Genomic DNA, 19,289 nt, shown 5'->3' on the forward strand with positions numbered 1-19,289 from the left:
TGTCTAAACTATGATCTGCAAAGAATTTGAAATAGATCAAATTTTTCTTTATCTTCCCATCTTTTCTTTTAGAATCCACTCTAATTTCTAGGGCCCTGTTACTTTTTGTTTAATCTGTTACCCCTTTTGTATCTTTTATTCTGGAATAATAATAAAGTTAACTAATGATGTTAAGAAAGTGGAGACTAAAGTTGATACCCGTATTTAACATTGTAGTTTAGTTTCAAAGTTTTTAGAATTTCTTTTCTCTTCTTATTTATTTGTTTATTTTTGAAACAAGGTCTTACTCTGTCACCTAGGCTTTAGTGCAGGGGGGCAATCTGGGCTCAATGCAACCTCCACCTCCTGGGTTCAAGCGATTCTCCTGCCTCAGCTTCCCAGGTAGCTGAGATTACAGGAGCTCACTACCACGCTAGGCTAATTTTGTACTTTTAGTAGAGATGGGGTTTCTCCAGGTTGGCCAGGGTGGTCTCAAATGCCTAACCTCAGGAGTTCACCAGCCTTGACCTCCCAAAGTGTTGGGATTACAGGCATGAGCCATGGTGCTCAGCCAACATTCTCATTTCTAATGTTTCTTTCATCTTTAGGTGGTTAGAAAACATCTTTCAGCTATGGTTAATAAGTTCTATAGCTTTGACCAAGGGTAAGTATCTCTGAAGATAAACATATGGTCAATCCAGATGAGCTAAAATTTACCCATGTTATTCAAGGGGAAATTTTAGAACTGAAAAATTCAGTATCTAAAATAAAAAGTCTGAAGATCCACTTACCAACAGATTCAAGATTTCAAAAGAAATCTGGAGATTGAGGTTCTTGAGATTGAGGACAAATCAATAGAATTTATTCAATCTGAATAATAAGATAGAGAAGAAACAATGATTGAGACAAGAATGGACAGAGCCTCAATGACATGTCGGACAATATCAAGAGATCTCTATATCTTTGTAGTTACAGAGAGAGAGAGAGAAAGAGAGTGAGAGAGAGGAAGGAGAGGAAATGGAACAGAGAAAACATTGGAAAAGATAATGGCCCCAATTCCTCCAAATTTGGTGGAAAACATCAGTTTACAAATATAAGAAGTTCAGCAAACACCAAGAAGAATGAATACAAAGAAAATCACACCTTGGAATATCGTAGTCAACCTCATGACCACCAAAGATAAAGAAAAAAGCTTGGAAGCAACCAAAGATGAAGGATACATTCATACAAAAGGAAAAACAATATGCACAATGGCTGACTTTTTTTTTTTTAAGTTTCAATATTTTATTCAAGTTTTTTTAAGTGATGTTAATTACAGCATTTGAAGGGGAGGATCTAATTCCACACAAAATTGAAGACTCTAAAATGTACCCATTAAACTGCTAAAAAGCAAATTGAGTGGTGAGACTACAACAGAAATCTAGTTTAGATTCTGAGTGTTGTACCATGTGATTACAATCACACAGACTTTTCTGAGCTTATAGCTGGAGCTCCTGGAAGCTATTTCGTACTCTGGTACAAGGACAAAAAAACACAACACAAAAAGGAATAAGTCCTGAATTATTGGCTTCATCACATCTACCCTCTCCACCCCAAAATGGCACAAAAGAAACAGTGACCACACCCTGCAGACCTTTCAGTGTAAAAGAGGTGACGATGCACTGGGGTGGGAACAGGTCATGAAGATCTATCTAAAAAAGTCCCATTCAGGTGAGTTTGTACACACCATCTAGCAGCGAGCCTCTCATCAATTAGGGTTGGGAAAGCAAGGTTCGATTCTCAGGTTCATTCATTTACTCAATATGAATTTACAAAGTGCCTACATATTATCAGCTTCCACTTGCAGCCATTTCTAGATAAAAAAGAAACCTGGCATCTCAAAGGGGCCACCAGGTTCCCCCTGAGTCTACCACTGAAAGGATCTTTTTTGGAAATGGGTTTCTTCTGTACCTCTGAAAGGGTAACATCTTAAAGTTGAATCATCTTTAACCTGGAGGTCTAAAATATTTAGCAATACTTGCATCCCGAACATATAACATTAAGATATACACTAAATTCTGAAGGTAGCTATGCTGCAAAATAGTTTACAATTAAACAATTGTACAGTATTCATTTATGCTTGAAATTCCAGTCCTGGACCAAGCCTGCGGCCACCAGCATTGATTCCCTTGCCATCCAGAAGAGCTGACAGTGTCAGTTTGATACCTGGCTTTACAGTCTGAGTGTCTCCTAAATCTATCAGGCTGGAGTTGCTCACTTTAGCCGAGAAGCAGGCGTCAGGGTCAATGTGATACTTGGCTGCTATTCCGAAGCGCGTGCTACTGTTTCCTGCAGGCGAGACTGACAGCGGTCTCCAACTTCTTGTTCACCTTCTGCTAAATGGAGCCGCCAAACTCTGTCCCGTCATTCACATTAATAGGAAGCTGGAATTCATCGGTCTTGTAGCCAACTGCAAAGTTGCTCTGCGTCACTCAGGACTTTGCAGTCTCAAAATTCATCTGGTAACCAGCTCTCGTAACCCAGCACCCGAGCACCCCGGATGGCAGGCCCTGCAATGTCGAAATCCACTTCACAGCCCAGGTTACTGTGCCCCCGCCTGTACCCTGTCTTGATTTTAGCATTTTTTCCCCAGTGTTAGGTGAGAAGGATGAATAGGTCAGAGTCCACGTGCAAGCTGATCTTCCACAGTACTCTCGGTGCCTAGTGTGTTATTGTCGGTGTTCGGTTCCTCCGCAAACGTCAGGCCGTCCTCAGTCCGTCTGCACTCGGTTTCCAGACTCCCCGTCACTTTGGTGATCTCAGTGTTGGCTGACACTGAGCTTGTAAATGCCAATCCATTCTCTGATTTTGTTTTCAAGTCAAGCTTTATTAAGCCAAATCCATAGCCCTTGGTGAAGACATCCCTGGCAGATTTGCCAAGATTGGCATATGTGGGTGGCACAGCCACCTTCTACTCTGAGGCGGTGGTGGTGGGCTCGGCAGTGGCTATGGTGGAATGGCTGACTTTTGATGGAGGCCAGAAGGCAAGGGAATGACACACCCAGAGTCCTAAGAGAAAAGCAAATGTATCAACCCAGAATTCTATATCCAGTGAAAATATTCCTCAAAAATGAAGGTAAAATGAAGACTTTTTTTCTGATTTAAAAAAGTTGAAGGAACAAATCACTTTCATACTATAAAAAATGACTTTTTCATAATTTTTCTGAAAAACAACCAAATGCTTAAAGCTAAAATAACAAAAATGTGTGACCGATTTCATATGTGTGTATATACATGTTATGTGTGTGTGTATATATATATATATATAATGACTGCACAGTATCACAAAGGATAAGGGAGGAGGCATACTGGATTATTCTGTTGTAAAGTTTTTAACTGTATATAAAGAAATACAATACTAATTCTAAGGAGACTGTGATAATTTAAGGATTAATACTGTAATCACTAGAACAACCACTTTAAAATACAAAGAGGTGCAGCTAAATACGTAGTAGAGAAATGAAGATAGAATACTAAAAACAATGTAATTAATTCAAAGAAGGAATAGAGAAGTAAAAACATGGAAGTAACAGAAAATAAATTGCAGGATGACCCTTCCCAATCATTTTAAACAGGAGAAGGGAACAGCTGTCTTTTCGGAAACCCCTAATCATTCTCACAGAATTTTTTACGTTATACCCCGCATGATAGTTATTTGTTTACTATTTTTTTCCTCCTACTAGATTAAAATTTCTTGAGGATTGGTACAGTGATAAAACAGAAGAGATTGAAACTATGCAGATCTTCAAATTCACTAGCAATGCAGTTTAAGGATCTTCTAGAAGTCTTGTTTGCTCCTATTTGGATTTAAAAAAAAAAAAAGTAGCCAAGACTAGGCTCAAGCAATTTTACAAGTCCTTTTCATATTCCAAGTTAATGTTTTGCCTCTTAACCTATTGAACTAATCATTTTCACACAGTGCCAACTGATCAAGAGGTCACCATAGGGTCAATTCTAATTGATAGATCGTGAAGCCACATCACCCTCGGCAGTGAAGTGTGTCACAGTTGACTTAAATGTCAGCCATGGGTATGGTATGGAAGTGGGAAGCGACAGCCTGACTGGTGTACATGATGATCTCGATTTCAGTTGTAATGATGCTAATGTTTACTGTGACCAAAATTCCGGAATAATTCTATAAGTAAGTGCTTAGTTATCAGACATGTGTTCAAATTTGGGATTCAGGAAACAGGTGATCATACTTAGGACAATAGTATTTACTTGAATTAGCATGAAGGTTCCTAAAAACACTCTTCTTCAGAAGTTTATCAGTATTACAGTATCCATAATTATTCTTCAAATGATGACACAAAACTTGCTAATTTTGGTCCAAGAGTAAGTGAACTCACTCTATTTTTACTATGATAGTTCTAGTAAGTGCCACCTAGAGAATTGGTTTGTAAACACTTTGGAAAAAATAATGTTTTTATTTGTAGCCTTGATAACCTATGTATAGATATATTGAATGTTTTATCAGTAGAAGTTCTTTTTTAGTCCTTTAATTTTCATACCATATTTTAAAAATCAAAAGAAATGAATTTGCTATTGACTACATTAAAATGTTTGGAATGAATTGATCCTCCCTAAAGCTTACTAAGATGAAAAACTAACTCTAAAGTCATAACCAAATGTTTAACAGTGTGAGAAAATCAGAATACCCAGAAATAAAACCAGAAAATTAGTATTCATTTCATTCACACTCAAATATCCTTTTACTCAGTGTCCAGTTCCATTACATTTTTCAAAAATTCTACCACAGAAGCAGCCAGTAACTCTATCAATGTTCATTTTCAGGCTTCTAATCAGATGAGTATTAAGAAATCATTTTCTAATTCCATTTTAAAAATAAAGCAAATGATTTTCCTTGAAATTTAATTTTCTCTTGAGAGTCTTCTCTTGAGAGTCTGATTTTTAAAACCTTACAAACGTGTAATTCAACGTTCAAAATATTAAATCGTCTCAATGTTAAAAGAAGAAAGGGATTACTAAAAACAACATGAATATTCACTTTTTTTCTTTTAACATTACAAGTCTCACTTTCTTTGAACTCCTTTTGTACTTACAATTAACAGTTTATAATTTACTTTTTACATTTAACAGGTTTATTAACAATTATATGAAGATATAATTCACATACTATACAATTCCCCCATGTAAAATGTGTAAATACCTGTTAAGTCCATTTGTTTTATGGTACAGTTTAAGTCCATTGTTTCTTTGTTGACTTTCTGTCTTGATGACCTGTCTAGTGCTGTCAGTGGAGTATTGAAGTCCCCCACTATTATTGTGTTGCTATCTCATTTCTTAGGTCTAGTAGTAACTGTTTTATAAAATTGGGAGCTCCAGTGTTTGGTGCATATGTATTTAGGATTTTGATATTTTCCTGTTGGACTACTCCTTTTATCATTACATGATGTCCCTCTTCATCTTTTTGTCTGCGGTTGCTTTAAAGTTTGTTTTGTCTGTTATAAGAACAGCTACTTCTGCTTGCTTTTGGTGTCCATTTACATGGAATATCTTTTTCCACCCCTTAAGTTTATGTGAGTCCTTATGTGTTAGGTGAGTCTCTTGAAGATGGCAAATACTTGGTTGGTGAATTCTTATCCATTCTGCCATTCTGTATCTTTCAAGTGGAGCATTTAGGCCAGTTAGTAATTCATTCGATTTTAGTATTGAGATGCAAGGTAGTATCCAATTCATTGTGTTATTTGTTGCCTGAATACCTGGTTGTCGTTGTTTGTTTCATTGTGGTTTTGTTTTCTAGGTCCTTTGAGATTTATGCTTTAAGAAGGTTCTATTTTGGTGTGTTTGAAGGATTTGTTTCAAGATTTGGAGCTCCTTTTAGCATTTTTTGTATTGTTGGCTTGGTGATGATGAATTCTCTCAGTATTTGTTTATCTGAAAAAGACTGTATCTTTCCTTTATTTATAAAGATTAGTTTCACTGGATACAAAATTCTTGGCTGATAATTGTTTTGTTTAAGGAGGCTAAAAATACGACCCCAATCCCTTCTTATTTGTACGGTTTCTGTGAAGAAATTAGCTGTTAATCTGACAGGTTTTCCTTTATAGGTTATCTGATGCTTTTGCCTCACAGCTCTTAAGATTATTTTCTTTGTCTTGACTTTAGATAACCTGATGGCTATGTGCCTAGGTGATGATCTTTCTGCAATGAATTTCCCAGGCGTTTATTGAGCTTCTTGTATTTGGGATGTCTAGATTTCTACCAAGGCCAGGGAAGTCTTCATCAAATATTCCCTAAAAGAAGTTTTCCAAACTTTTAGATTTCTATTCTTTTTTGAAAACACAAATTATTCTTAGATTTGGTCATTTAATGTAGTCTCAAACTTATTGGAGGCTTTGTTCATTTTTCAGATTCTTTTTTCTTTGTCTTTGTTGGAGTGGGTTGATTCAAAAGCCTTGTCTTCCAGATTTGAACTATTTTCTTCTGCTTGTTCAATTTCAGTGCTGAGACTTTCCAGTGTATTTTGCATTTTTCTAAGTGTGTCCTTCATTTCCAGAAGTTGTAATTGTTTTTTATTTATCCCATCTGCTTCTCTGGAAAATTTTCCATCCATGTCCTACAACATTTTTAAGATTTCTTTAAGATGGTATTCACCTTTCTCTGGTGCCTCCTTGAGTTGCTTAATAATCAGCCTTCTGGACGGGACGTGGTGACTTATGCCTGTAATCCCAGCACTTTGGGAGGCTAAGGTGGGTGGATCACCTGAAGTCAGAAGTGAGACCAGCCTGGCCAACAAGGCAAAACCTCGTCTCTACTAAAAACAAAATAATTAGCTGAGCACTGTGGCATGTGCCTGTAATCCCAGCTGCTCAGGAGGCTGAGGCAGGATGATCACTTGAAGCCAGGAGGAAGAAGTTGAACTGAGCCAAGATCATACCACTTCACTCCAGCTTTGGTGGAGTGAGATGGAGCAAGACTCCATCTCTCAACAACAAAAAAAATCAGCCTTCTGAATTCTTTTCCTGGCAATTCAGAGATTTCCTCTTGGTTTGGATTCATTGCTGGTGAGGTGGTATGATCTTTTAGGGGTGATTAAAAAAAAACCTTGTTTGGCCGGGCATGGTGGCTTATGCCTGTAATCCCAGCACTTTGGGAGGGCAAGGTGGGTGGATTGCTTAAGGTCAGGAGTTCAAAAACCAGCCTGGCCAACATGGTGAAATCCCGTCAAACCCGTCTCCTAAAACAAACAAACAAACAAACAAACAAACAAACAAAAAACCTTGTTTTTTCATGTTACCAGAATTGTTTTTCTGGTTCTTCCTTATTTGGGTAGACTATGTCAGAGGGTAGATCTGGGGCTCAAGGGCTGCTGTTCGGATTCTTTTGTCCCACAGGGTGATCCCTTGGTATGGTGCTGTCCCCTTCCCCTAGGGATGGGCTTCCTGAGAACCTAATTGCACTGATTGTTATTTCCCTTCTGGGTCTTTCCACCCAGTGGAGCATCCAAGTTCTGGGCTGGTACTAAGGAGTGTCTGCAAAGGTGCCGTGATGTGATCTGTCTTCAGGTCTTTCAGTGGCAATAGTATAGGGAGTATACAGGTTTGCCGTAGGGTTGTCTGGATAATGTGTTAGTTGGCCTCCAGCCAGGAGGTGGCACTTTCAAGAGAGCATCAGCTATAGGTAGGATAGGGAAGGAGGATACAGACTTCCCTAGTGTCACCTGGATGAGGATTTGGGTTTCTCAGGTGGTGGGTGGGGCCAGGGAGCTCCGGGAGAGTATGTACTTTATCTCTGGTTACTAGGGTAGACTGAGAAAGACCAGCAGGTGGGGGCAGGGTTAGGTATGTCTGAGCTCAGTCTCTTCTTGGGTAGGGCTTGCTGCAGCTGCTATGGGGGATGAGGGTGTGGTTTTCAGTCCATTGGAGTTATGCTTCCAGGGGGATTAGGGCTGCCTGTGCTGTATTGTGCAGTTCACCAGGAAGTGGGGGAAAGCCGGTGGTTGCAGGCCTCACCCAGTTCCCACACAATCCAAAAGGCCAGTCTTACTCCCACCTGCCCCTGCAATAGCACCAAGCTTATAACCAGGCAGCCGGTGAGCAGGGCTGAGAACTTGTCCCAGGCTACAGGCCTTCCTGCTGACAACGCAAGCAGGGCTTTCTGCCCTCTCGGTTCGTCCCTTCCTCCGGGTTCTGTCCCAGAAACTTCACATTTGGTTGAAATTGTTACAGAGTTCATCTGGAAGTTTCCTCCTCCCTGCGGTCTTTTCCCAGTTTCACAGGCAGCCCTCCCTAAGGATTCCTGTGAGCAAAGTCAGAAATGGCTTTCCTGGGGACCAAGAGTGCCCACAGGGCTCTTCCCGCTGCTTAGAGCTAGAGACCCCAGCACTCCACTCGGCTCTCTAAATTTGTCTCAGCTCCAGGTAAAGTCAAATACTTCTCCATGATTTGGGTCTTCCGGTTTCCCGGTGAGAACGTGTGTTTGGGGGCAGACGATCCCCCTTTCACACTTTCACGCTTTGGGCACTCACAGTGTCTCAGCTGTCTCATGGAACCTGCAGCGCCGATCCACTTCCTTTGCAGAGTCTGTGGATTCTGTCGGCATTCCTGATAGATTCCTGTGGTAGTTCTTGGAACAAAAGTTCACAATGTGAGTCTCCACGTGCTGCTCTGTCTGTCCAGGTGGGAACTGCAAGTTAGTCCTGCCTCCTATCTGCCATTTTTTTGGTATCATCATTCTTTAATATATTACAATTGAAGGGAACTGGTAAGGAAAACGGAATTTCTCTGCATTATTTCTTACAACTACATGTTAATTACAATTATGTCAAAATAAAATATAATCTAAAAACAAACAGCAAAGTAGGAATAGATAAGAACTTCCAATTTGATTTTAAAAATAGTTCTAGCGCCGGGCGCGGCGGCTCACACCTGTCATCCCAGCTCTTTGGGAGGCCGAGGCGGGTGCATCACGAGGTCGAGAGATCGAGACCATCCTGGTCAACATGGTGAAACCCTGTCTCTACTAAAAGTGCAAAAAACTAGCTGGGCATGGTGGCGCGTGCCTGTAATCCCAGCTACTCAGGAGGCTGAGGCAGGAGAATTGCCTGAGCCCAGGAGGCGGAGGTTGCGGTGAGCCGAGATCGCGCCATTGCACTCCAGCCTGGGTAACAAGAGCGAAACTCCGTCTCAAAAAAAAAAAAAAAAAAAAAGTTCTAAAATACATACAACAAATATTATACTAGACAAGAACCTGCTCTCACCACTTTTATCCAGCACTTTATTAGAGGTTCTAGCCAATGCAATAAAGCAAGATAATGAAATAAAAATTATAAGTTTAGGAAAAGAAGAATTAAAACTGTCAATATTCACAGATGGCTATACATATACAAATTCTAAAAAAAGGAGAGATAATTTTTTAATTAATAGATGCATTTGCAAAGATACTGAATGCAGAGTCAATACATAAAAATCAATTCCATAAGCTAGAAAAAAAATTGAATACATCATTTTCAATATAATCAAATATCATTACATTCTTCAAAGGTTTATGTCACCTCTACAGGTAAAGAATCACAGCCAACTGAGGGACCTGCTGAGGCAAAGGGAATATTGAATGTAGAGTGGAAGATGGTACTTACAAATACTAGCTATGACCACATGACCGGTTACCAAAATAAGAACTGTAATTGTCATATTGAGGGACTGTGTTAAGGAGAATTGCCTGTGTTTCAAAGGCGAGAATTTCCCAGTGCCATACCTCCATCCATGCCTCCACCCGGGAATATAAAGTTATTTGTCTAACTCCCCACCCCCCACCCCCACCCCCACCCCCGTGTGGGCTAGGTAGAAATTCCAGGTGAGCTGCTTTTGTTCAGAAAGCTGCCAAAAGCCCTGGGAGGAGGGGCTCTGTTGTGGGCCCAGGCAACCAATCCTGGATCAGAGTCGAAGAACAATCGCTCCCGAGGAAGTTTGAAAGAACTCCTTTCATTGGACAAGAACATGAATGTGGCAGGAGTAACTCCAGGGTTCAAATCCCCCTGCTCCCTGACATGTAGGGATTTCTCTCTCTGGGATCCCCTCCCATGGCCATGTGGGAGCCGTCACTCCCCTCTCCCTGTACAGATATGCCCTTCATATTCCCCTTCCATGGCAGCATGGGAGCTCTCTCTCTTCTCTCTACCTAATAAATTGCTCTCTGCTAAACTCTTTGAGTCCAATATTTACTTGAAAGGTAAGCTCACCAGGCCACCAGGGCCCTTTCCCCATTCCTGGGGCAAGTGAGCCCAAGAACCTGGACATCTTTGGCGAGCATGGGGAAGGAGCTAAGCCCCGTCTTCCTGCCACCGGTTACAAGATTTCCTCATTTTTATTATAAATGCATTTGTATGTGTGTGTACAAAGCACATATTTTCTTTTTCTTATCACCTTATCATGTAGCATAAGATATGTTGACTTTATATCATAGTATTTAAGTATTATTAATGTTGCATCATAGTGTTTAAGTTATAGGACATCCAGAAGAGTAAACATCAACCAAAGACCTTGTATCTTCTTCTGGGAAAAGGATTGGTGCATTTTCAGTTTTACCCACATAATTTTATACCTCACATTAGGCAGGGGCATAACCTTGTTATTGTCCTTATATGAAGATTAAGTATGGTTTAGGGGGATGGGCATGAGTGCCAAGGTGATAAGGAGTAAGCTTGTGATGGTTAATTTTCTGTATCAAACCTTCTGGGCCACAGTCAAACATTATTGGTCAAACATTATTCTGGATATTTCTACAAGGATATTTGTGGATGAGATCAACATTTAAATTGGTGGATCTTGAATAAAGCAGATTGTTCCCCATAATGTGAGTTGGGTTCGTACAATTAGTTGAAGGCCTTAATAGAAAAAACAACTGACTTCCCCCAAACAAGAGGGAATTCTGTCAGCAGGTAGTCTTCAGACTTCAACTGCAACATGGACTCTTTCTGGCTGTTTGTGGGGCAGATAGAAGAGGGACAATGGGGTAACTGTACTTTCTGCTCAGTAGTTCTGTGAACCTAAAAAATGAAGTTTATTTAAAAGAGAAATAAAGTCTATTTAAAAGAGAAAATAATGTCTTTTTAATATTATGAAGAAACACAATACAGGCTTAGAGGAAGGGAGGCTGGTTAAAAGGTTAATTCATTGGGCGTCCAAGGTGGGTGGATCACAAGGTCAGGAGTTCAAGACCGGCCTGGCCAATATGGTGAATCCCATCTCTACTAAAAATACAAAGATTGGCCAGACATGGTGGCATACACCTGTAGTCTTAGCTACTTAGGAGGCTGAGGCAGGGAGGCGGAGGTTGCACTGAGCCGAGATGGCGCCACTGCACTCCAGCTTGGGCGACAGAGTGAAACAAAATCTATTTTTAAAAAAAGTTAATTCAGTGAAGTAATGAGGGTTTTAGTTGAGATAAGCTCTAAGAAGTTGCTGAATATAGCTCCTAACCTCATTTTGTTTTTTTTTATTTTTGAGACAGATCCTCCCTCTGTTGCCCAGGCTGGAGTACAATGGCAATCTCGGCTTACTGGAACCTCCACCTTTGGAGTTCACGTGATTCTCCTGCCTCAGCCTTCTGAATAGCTGGGATTACAGGCATGTGCCACCATGCCCGGCTAATTTTTGTATTTTTAGTAGAGACAGGGTTTCACCATGTTGGCCAGGCTGGTCTTGAACTCCTGACCTCAAGTGATCCACCCACCTTTGCCTCCCAAAGTGCTGGGAATACAGGTGTGAGCCACCATGCCTGGCATCATCTTAACCTTTTTTTTTTTTTTTTTTTTTTTTTGAGACGGAGTTTCACTCTTGTTACCCAGGCTGGAGTGCAATGGCACGATCTCGGCTCACCACAACCTCCGCCTCCTGGGTTCAAGCAGTTCTCCTGCCTCAGCCTCATGAGTAGCTGGGATTACAGGCACGCACCACCATGCCCAGCTAATTTTTTTGTATCTTTAGTAGAGACGGGGTTTCACCATGTTGACCAGGATGGTCTCGATCTCTTGACCTCGTGATCCACCCACCTCAGCCTCCCAAAGTGCTGGGATTACAGGCTTGAGCCACCGTGCCCGGCTCATCTTAACCTTTCTAATGCTATTTAACTTTCTGCCTTTTAACGGTGAAAAGAAAGATAAATTTAGCCTTATCCTTTTCTGAACCGATGAAAATTAATTTCAAATTGCTGCTCTACTAATTAACAATTTTCAGATATATTTATAATGGAAGCAATGCTACAACTTAAATAGTACAAGTTTGACATGCATTGACTTAAAGCATGGCAATAACTTTTGTTTATCGGTGGATTCCATATTTTTTAAAACTGTGAATAGCTCCACATTACCAATAGTAATGCTAATACCTTGAGACCTAAAAATACAGTAATAAGAAGTTATCTTTATTATTTTTAAAACCATTATTTACAGTCATGTGATTGTATGTGTAAATGTTCCAGAAGAATTACGGGTAGTTTTAGGATTTAAAAATGTATCAGCAAAGATACTGGATGTGAAGTCAATATACAAAAATCAATTCTACATACTGGCAAAAAAAGAAAATATGCCATTTATGGCATAATCAAATAATGTTAAACACGTAGAGATCTATAGCACAAAATGTATGTTCAAGGCCTCCACACAGAAAACTATAAGCATTGTCAGGAAAAAATAAGGATGATCAGGTAAATTAAGGAATAGAACACAAATAGATTTTTAAAATCAGTATTATAAAAATGTCAGGCCGGGCGCGGTGGCTCAAGCCTGTAATCCCAGCACTTTGGGAGGCCGAGGCGGGTGGATCACGAGGTCGAGAGATCGAGACCATCCTGGTCAACATGGTGAAACCCCGTCTCTACTAAAAATACAAAAAATTAGCTGGGCATGGTGGCACGTGCCTGTAATCCCAGCTACTCAGGAGGCTGAGGCAGGAGAATTGCCTGAACCCAGGAGGCGGAGGTTGCGGTGAGCCGAGATGGCGCCATTGCACTCCAGCCTGGGTAACGAGAGTGAAACTCCATCTCAAAAAAAAAATAAAAAAAATAAAATAAAAATGTCAACTTCTGGAATTGACCCCTGAAGCCAATGCAATCCTAGCCAAAATCCTATGTTATTTTTGTTGTTATTAAGAAATAGACAAGCTGATGATATCATTTATATCAAGGCAAGAATAGTCAAGTCACTGTTAAAGGAGAATACCAGAAGAGAATTTGCCCCACTGAGTACTAAGTCCTGTTGCAAAGCTACAGAAATTAAAAGAATATAGTACTGGCACAAAAGCAGATCATCAGACTATTGAAACAGACTGAAAGATGCAGAAACAGACGATGCAATTATGACAAAAGTGTAACTGCAGAAGAATGGGTAAAGACGGTTTCTTTAATAAATAATGCCAGGCCAATGTATTCATTTCCTTTAGCTGTTGTAACAAATAACTACAAACTTATGGCTTAACACAATATCAGTTTGCTATTTTACAGTTAGGTCAGAAGTATAGCAGAGGTCTCACAGGGCTAATACCAAAATGTTGGTAGAGCTGTGTTCTTTGTTGGAGATTTTAGGAGCGAAGTCTTTCCTTGCCATTTCCAACTTCTAAAGACCACTCACATTCCCACCATGTGACACATGACCCTTTTCTCCATCTTCAAAGTAAGCAACGTTACGTCTCTCTATCATTCCCTAGTCACAGTCACCTCCTACTACAGCCTGGAATTGTGCTTCCATTTTAAGGACGCATGTAATTAGATTGGGTCCACTGACATGATCTAAGACAATCTCCTTATCTCGAGATCACATCTGCCAAGTCTTCTTTGCCATGAAGGTAACATATTCACAGTCTCCAGTGATCAGGACATGGACATATTTGTGAGACCATCATTCTGCCTACCAGAGTCAATTATACATTCCTATGTAAAAAATAGGAAACATTTCTCTAGCTCTCACCACACATAAAAATCAGTTCCAGCTGAATTGTAATTCTAACTGTGATAGTTAAAAATAAAGGTTTTGAAAATATAGAAGAATGTCTTTACGATATCGGGGTAGTGAAGAATTTCATAGCCAGAATATAGAAGAAAAAAAAAAAAAACACTCTTAAGATTGAGAAATTGGACTGGGCGCAGTGGCTCATGCCTGTAATTCAAGCACTTTGGAGGCCAAGGTGGGCGGATCACCTGAGGTTGGGATTTCAAGACCAGCCTGACCAACATGGTGAAACCCCATCTTTAAAATAGAAAATAAAAAAAATTGAGAAATTGATCTAGATTTAAATTAATAACTTCTTTTTATTGAAAGATCCTATGAAAAAGTGAAATGCAAGCCACAAAGTGATAGAAGATATGGAGCAAATACCATCCATGAAGGACTGTGTCTAAGTTTGGGATCCCTTGAAAGCAGAGGCTGAGAAAAGGGCTGTGTGCAGGAGCTTCCGAAGATTCTGGCATGCTTATACTTCACAATTAAATTAACAGAAAACAAAGGAGAAAAATATGGTCTTACATGTAAGAGTTCACATTTACTAAACGCTTTCTATGTGCAAAGCTTAGTTCTAAGCATTATTTTGTGCATTAGTTCTCTTAACACTTCAATCAGGCCAAAAAAGTGGGGACACTTACGATTCCTACTGCAGAGGAAGCTGAGTTACAGACCAGTCAGTGTCGTAGAGCTAGTAAGCATGGTTTGTGAAAGCAGGGATTTTTGTCTATTTCATTTGCTCCTACATTCCTTGTGCCCAGAAAATGGCCTTGACTAGAATACAAAGAAAGGATTCAAACCCAGACTGTCTCTGGGAAAGCCTACATTCTTAACCATGGCACTACACAGATCATAGTATCACTCATTCATTTAAACTCTCTTATTCAGGTCCAATCTATAAGAATGAAGATAATAAAAGTATAGGAAAATCAAAAATAATTACAAAATTTCATCCATTAATCTAGATTTCGTAGACGAAAGGAGGACGGGAGAAACCAAAGGCCTGAAGAATGTTTTAAAATACCTCTCTTCCCCACTAGGTTTATTTAAGATCACATTCCTCTTGCTCCCAGCCAGCATTTTAGCCCTTGGCAATGAACTTCACAGATTACAGAAACCCACCTTCATCACTCTTCTCCCAACACCTACGCCTCATCCCTGCATGACCCTTTTCCAGGTGCAGGACATGTTGCTGTTGGCTGTTAGTTCAGTAGTCCTGTTTCCAGCCACTGGGAGCTATTAAGCTGAAATCAAAACCAAATACATACTCCTCTAAGAAGCAGACAGCCAGGGTTTTCACATTGAATACTGATCGTTTTTCCCCAGCAGTCCAGGGATACTGACCAAGAAAGAGTGTCCAAACTATCGATCACTGTAGAAGTGTCTTGTTGATGGTGGTGGTGGTGGCAGCGTGGAAGTGTTTGAAACAGATGTAGAAAAGTTCATGCAATAGCGTTCCCCGGTTTTAAGAGATAATTACCAGTATAAGTTTATAGAATACAGACACTAAGGTCTCTTTTGAGAGATCACAATTTCCCTTCTCAAGGGAGATGGTCATGTTGTATTTCGGTGGATAAGGGAAATATTTAAATTATTATTCATAATTTTTCATTAAAATGTGCATTTAAATGAACCACAAACCAACATTTGTCAATTGAAGTGGCTATTACAGTGACTTTAGATACAAGTTTTTGGTATTTGTGATTATGTCTCCAGAGAAACCACACAGTCTAAAATACTAACAATTTTCAATTCCCTGTTCATTTTATTTTCTATAAAATACACTTATGTGTATATATATATATATATATCTCCATTATCATATGAAATTAATATGCTTGTTTATTGATATTTCCTTGAGCCTATTGAAAGCGAATTAAGTTTAGTTTCCTTAGAATACATTAAGCTTATATACAGTCATCTTTCAGTCACAAAACTGTATTCATTTTGAAAGCTCTAATTGTACATACTTTTATTAGGATTACATAAAATAAAGTTCCAGACTATAGAGAATCAATTAGAAGAAATATAGGCATATTTGGAAGAAATAAATTTCAATATTGTACATAGGGGTATTTACTATTTATCAAATTGAATATTTTGTTTACTATGTTTTTATTTTTTAATGTAGAGAAGTTCATAAGTATCACTAAATGTGTTTTAAATGTTTGTATGCTAATAGTTCCTTTCATATTTTAACATTAACAAATCAGAAAAATATTTATTTGAACACAATGAGATGATATATTAGAAAGAACCTGGATATTTAGAGTCAGAGCTGGGTGAGTTCAGATATTGACTCTGCCACTAACTAGCTGTGCAACTGTAGGTGAGTAACTTGACCTCTCTTAGATTTTGTTTTTCACGTTCACAAAAAGGAGTAGTAATACCTGCCTAGAAGGGTTGTTGAAAAGGATTTTATACATCAATTTTTTCAACACCTAAGCATTTCTAAATCTTACAACTCTATAACATGAGCATTGAAATAAACAAAACTCTCCTTCACCCAGTTATCCTACAGTTGTCAATGTTTCAAAAATGTAGTGCCAGAATTAAAATACAAACAGAACAAAATGTGACACCTGAAATAAAATGCAAATATGAAAAAATAATAGACAAAATTTCTGAAGTCCTTATTTATCTCTTATTGCCCTGTAGCACTGATCATCTGCTTCTGGGAGGCCCTAGGTGTTAAGTGTGTGTTAGACGGCTGGACCCCAAGAATATGAGTCACCGTATGGTTACAACGGGATGAGCATCTCTTGGAATCTAGTCACTAAAACTGCTTCTTGAAAACTGAACAACAGCCATGAAGCTTCAGAAAACGCCCACCTCCAGAGTCCCTGCTACTAAAAGGAGGACTGGTTAGACCTGGGCAATACCAATGTAATCACCAAAACCAGTGTCTCCTGCAGATCCAGAAGCTGATCAAAGATGGCCTGAACGCCGGCAAGCCTGTGACTGCTCATTCTAGGATTGAGGCCAGGAAAATACCTTGGCTCCCTGAAAGGGCAGCCGTATGAGCACAGGTAAGCAAAAGGGGATGGTCAATGCTCAACTGCCCAGGAAGCTAATTTGAGTGTGAAGGATGAGATTTCTGCAACCGCTGCTCAGAAAATGCTGTGGATCTAGTTTAACTGTATGTGTTTCATAGCCCATACTTGAACACAAAGGGAAATGGGTTCAAAATCAAGTGGATTCTCGTGGAACATGTCTATATGCTGAAGGCCTACAAGGGCTTCTAGCTGACTAGGCTGAAGCTCATAGGTCTAAGATCAAAGGAGCAGGTAAGTACCACGAGGAGCCCCTCCAGACCAAGAAGGAGAAGATCATCAAGACTAAAACAAGAAATAAATCTTCCCTTCTCTTGTCTTTACATAGTGGCTTCATCAATTATATAAATCGATCATTCAATAAAACAAGTCTACCTGCCTGAGAAGGAAAACAATGGTACCATTTGCTTTTCTGTCAACTCTGGTCATCCTGATCATTCAGCTAAGTAAACATCTATGTCGTTTTCACATGAGCTACTATTTAATAAGATTTCCTCTATTGATAACATATTGATCTACTAATCTGAAATATGGGATTTTATGTTTAGTTTTACTTACTTTTTTTTTTTTTTTTTTTTTTTGAGACGGAGTTTCGCTCTTGTTACCCAGGCTGGAGTGCAATGGCGCGATCTCGGTTCACCGCAACCTCCGCCTCCTGGGTTCAGGCAATTCTCCTGCCTCAGCCTCCTGAGCAGCTGGGATCACAGGCACGCGCCACCATGCCCAGCTGATTTTTGTGTTTTTAGTAGAGGCGGGGTTTCACCATGTTGACCAGGACGGTCTCGATCTCTTGACCTCGTGATCCACCCGCCTCGGCCTCCCAAAGTGCTGGGATTACAGGCGTGAGCCACCGCGCCCGGCCTAGTTTTACTTACATTTAATGATATTAACTTTAGCCTATTTCATTTAATGTGTCAAGTTGTGTTGACCCTGCTTCTATCACTCAGCATGCTAATTAGTCCTTTGAGATTTGTGAAATTTCTACATCTAATTAAATGTAAAATTGAAGGCAGCTAAATTTTGGCTTAGAAAAAGGGGAAAGAGGACGTGACTGAATACAATACCTTATGTCATATCACCAAGAACTTTTGCTAAATGTTTCCCAATCCAATAAATAGCCTTCTTTGATTTTCAGATGCGAACTGGCCTAGGGTATCAGCCAGGCCAAATGTCTGCATCTTGTCACGAAGAGATCATAAAGTCTTCGGCTGTATTTGGGCATCTTCCTCCAGTATTCTTTAAACATTATGAACAGCGTTGCTAAGGCACTTCCGGAAGTCGTTATTTCAACTGAAGAATAAAGCTCAGTTAGCCATGCACCTGTATCCTGAGGTAAATCATCTAGCACGCTTGGGTTTGGTACTACCCTACTGGGGCGTCCCTGCTACGGTACTTGGGTTTCTCTGTGAATATTTGAGGGGGTTTTGTTGACATATGATTTCCTCTGTGGTAGACTTCAGTTGCTCTGCTTTCTTCCCCTCCTTGGTAAATGTTACATTTTTTGTCCTATTAGTGTCTGTCTCCCCACATACTTCTCTCTTCAAAACTCTTTTTGTTGGTCTTAGCTTTAAAAATGCATATATATTACCTGAACACACAGGAAAGCTTGTATTTTCTGATATTCTTTTTTTCGAGTATCGCTCTCGTCACCCAGGCTGGAGTGCAGTGGTGCCATCTCAGCTCATTGCGCCCTCCACCTCCCGGGTTCAAGCAACTGTCCTGCTTCAACCCCCCAAGTAGCTGGGACTACAGGTGCACCCCACCAGTCCTGGCTAATATTTTATATTTTTTGTAGTGATGTGGTTTTGCCATGTTGGCCAGGCTGGTCTCAAACTCCTGGCCTCAGATAATCGACCCACCTTGGCCTCCCAAAGTGCAAGGATTACGGGTTGTGAGCCAGTGTGCCTGGCCCCATGTTTTTTTTCTACAAATTGCTAAAGTCAGTTTTAAGCAGTCAGATAGTAATATTTATTAATAATATCAAACCACAAGAACAGAATGTTTGTTCATTTTGTGCTGCCGTAAAGGAATACCTGAGGCCATATAATTTATAAAGAAAGGAGGTTTATTTGGCTGACAGTTGTACAAGAAGCATGATGCCACCATCTGCTCCTGGTGAGGGTCTCAAAAAGCTTTTACTCATCACGGAAGGCAAGGGGAGCGAGCATGTCACATGGCAGGAGGGGGAGCAAGACCAAGAGGGAAGGGAGGTCCCAGAGGCTTTTTAACAATCAGATCTGCCGGGCACGGTGGCTCACGCC

General features: G+C 40.0%; 1 protein-coding gene and 1 pseudogene across 2 annotated transcripts in view; one reads left to right on the plus strand and one right to left on the minus strand.

The window, feature by feature from the left end:
• LOC104650163 (ferritin, heavy subunit-like) overlaps nucleotides 1-19,289 on the plus strand; it is a 51,126-nt gene that overhangs the window by 5,261 nt on the left and 26,576 nt on the right. For both annotated transcript variants that reach the window (XM_074403535.1, XM_074403537.1), the window contains 3 exons: nucleotides 14,297-14,502; nucleotides 16,634-17,004; nucleotides 17,357-18,360. The gene's annotated coding sequence lies outside the window, so the exon portion shown is untranslated. Of the gene's footprint in view, nucleotides 1-14,296; nucleotides 14,503-16,633; nucleotides 17,005-17,356; nucleotides 18,361-19,289 lie in introns of those variants that run through there.
• LOC101030096 (non-selective voltage-gated ion channel VDAC1-like) lies at nucleotides 1,239-8,583 on the minus strand (annotated as a pseudogene).

The sequence above is a fragment of the Saimiri boliviensis genome, chromosome 8 (genome assembly GCF_048565385.1).
Source record: "Saimiri boliviensis isolate mSaiBol1 chromosome 8, mSaiBol1.pri, whole genome shotgun sequence".
NCBI classification, from domain to species: domain Eukaryota; kingdom Metazoa; phylum Chordata; class Mammalia; order Primates; family Cebidae; genus Saimiri; species Saimiri boliviensis.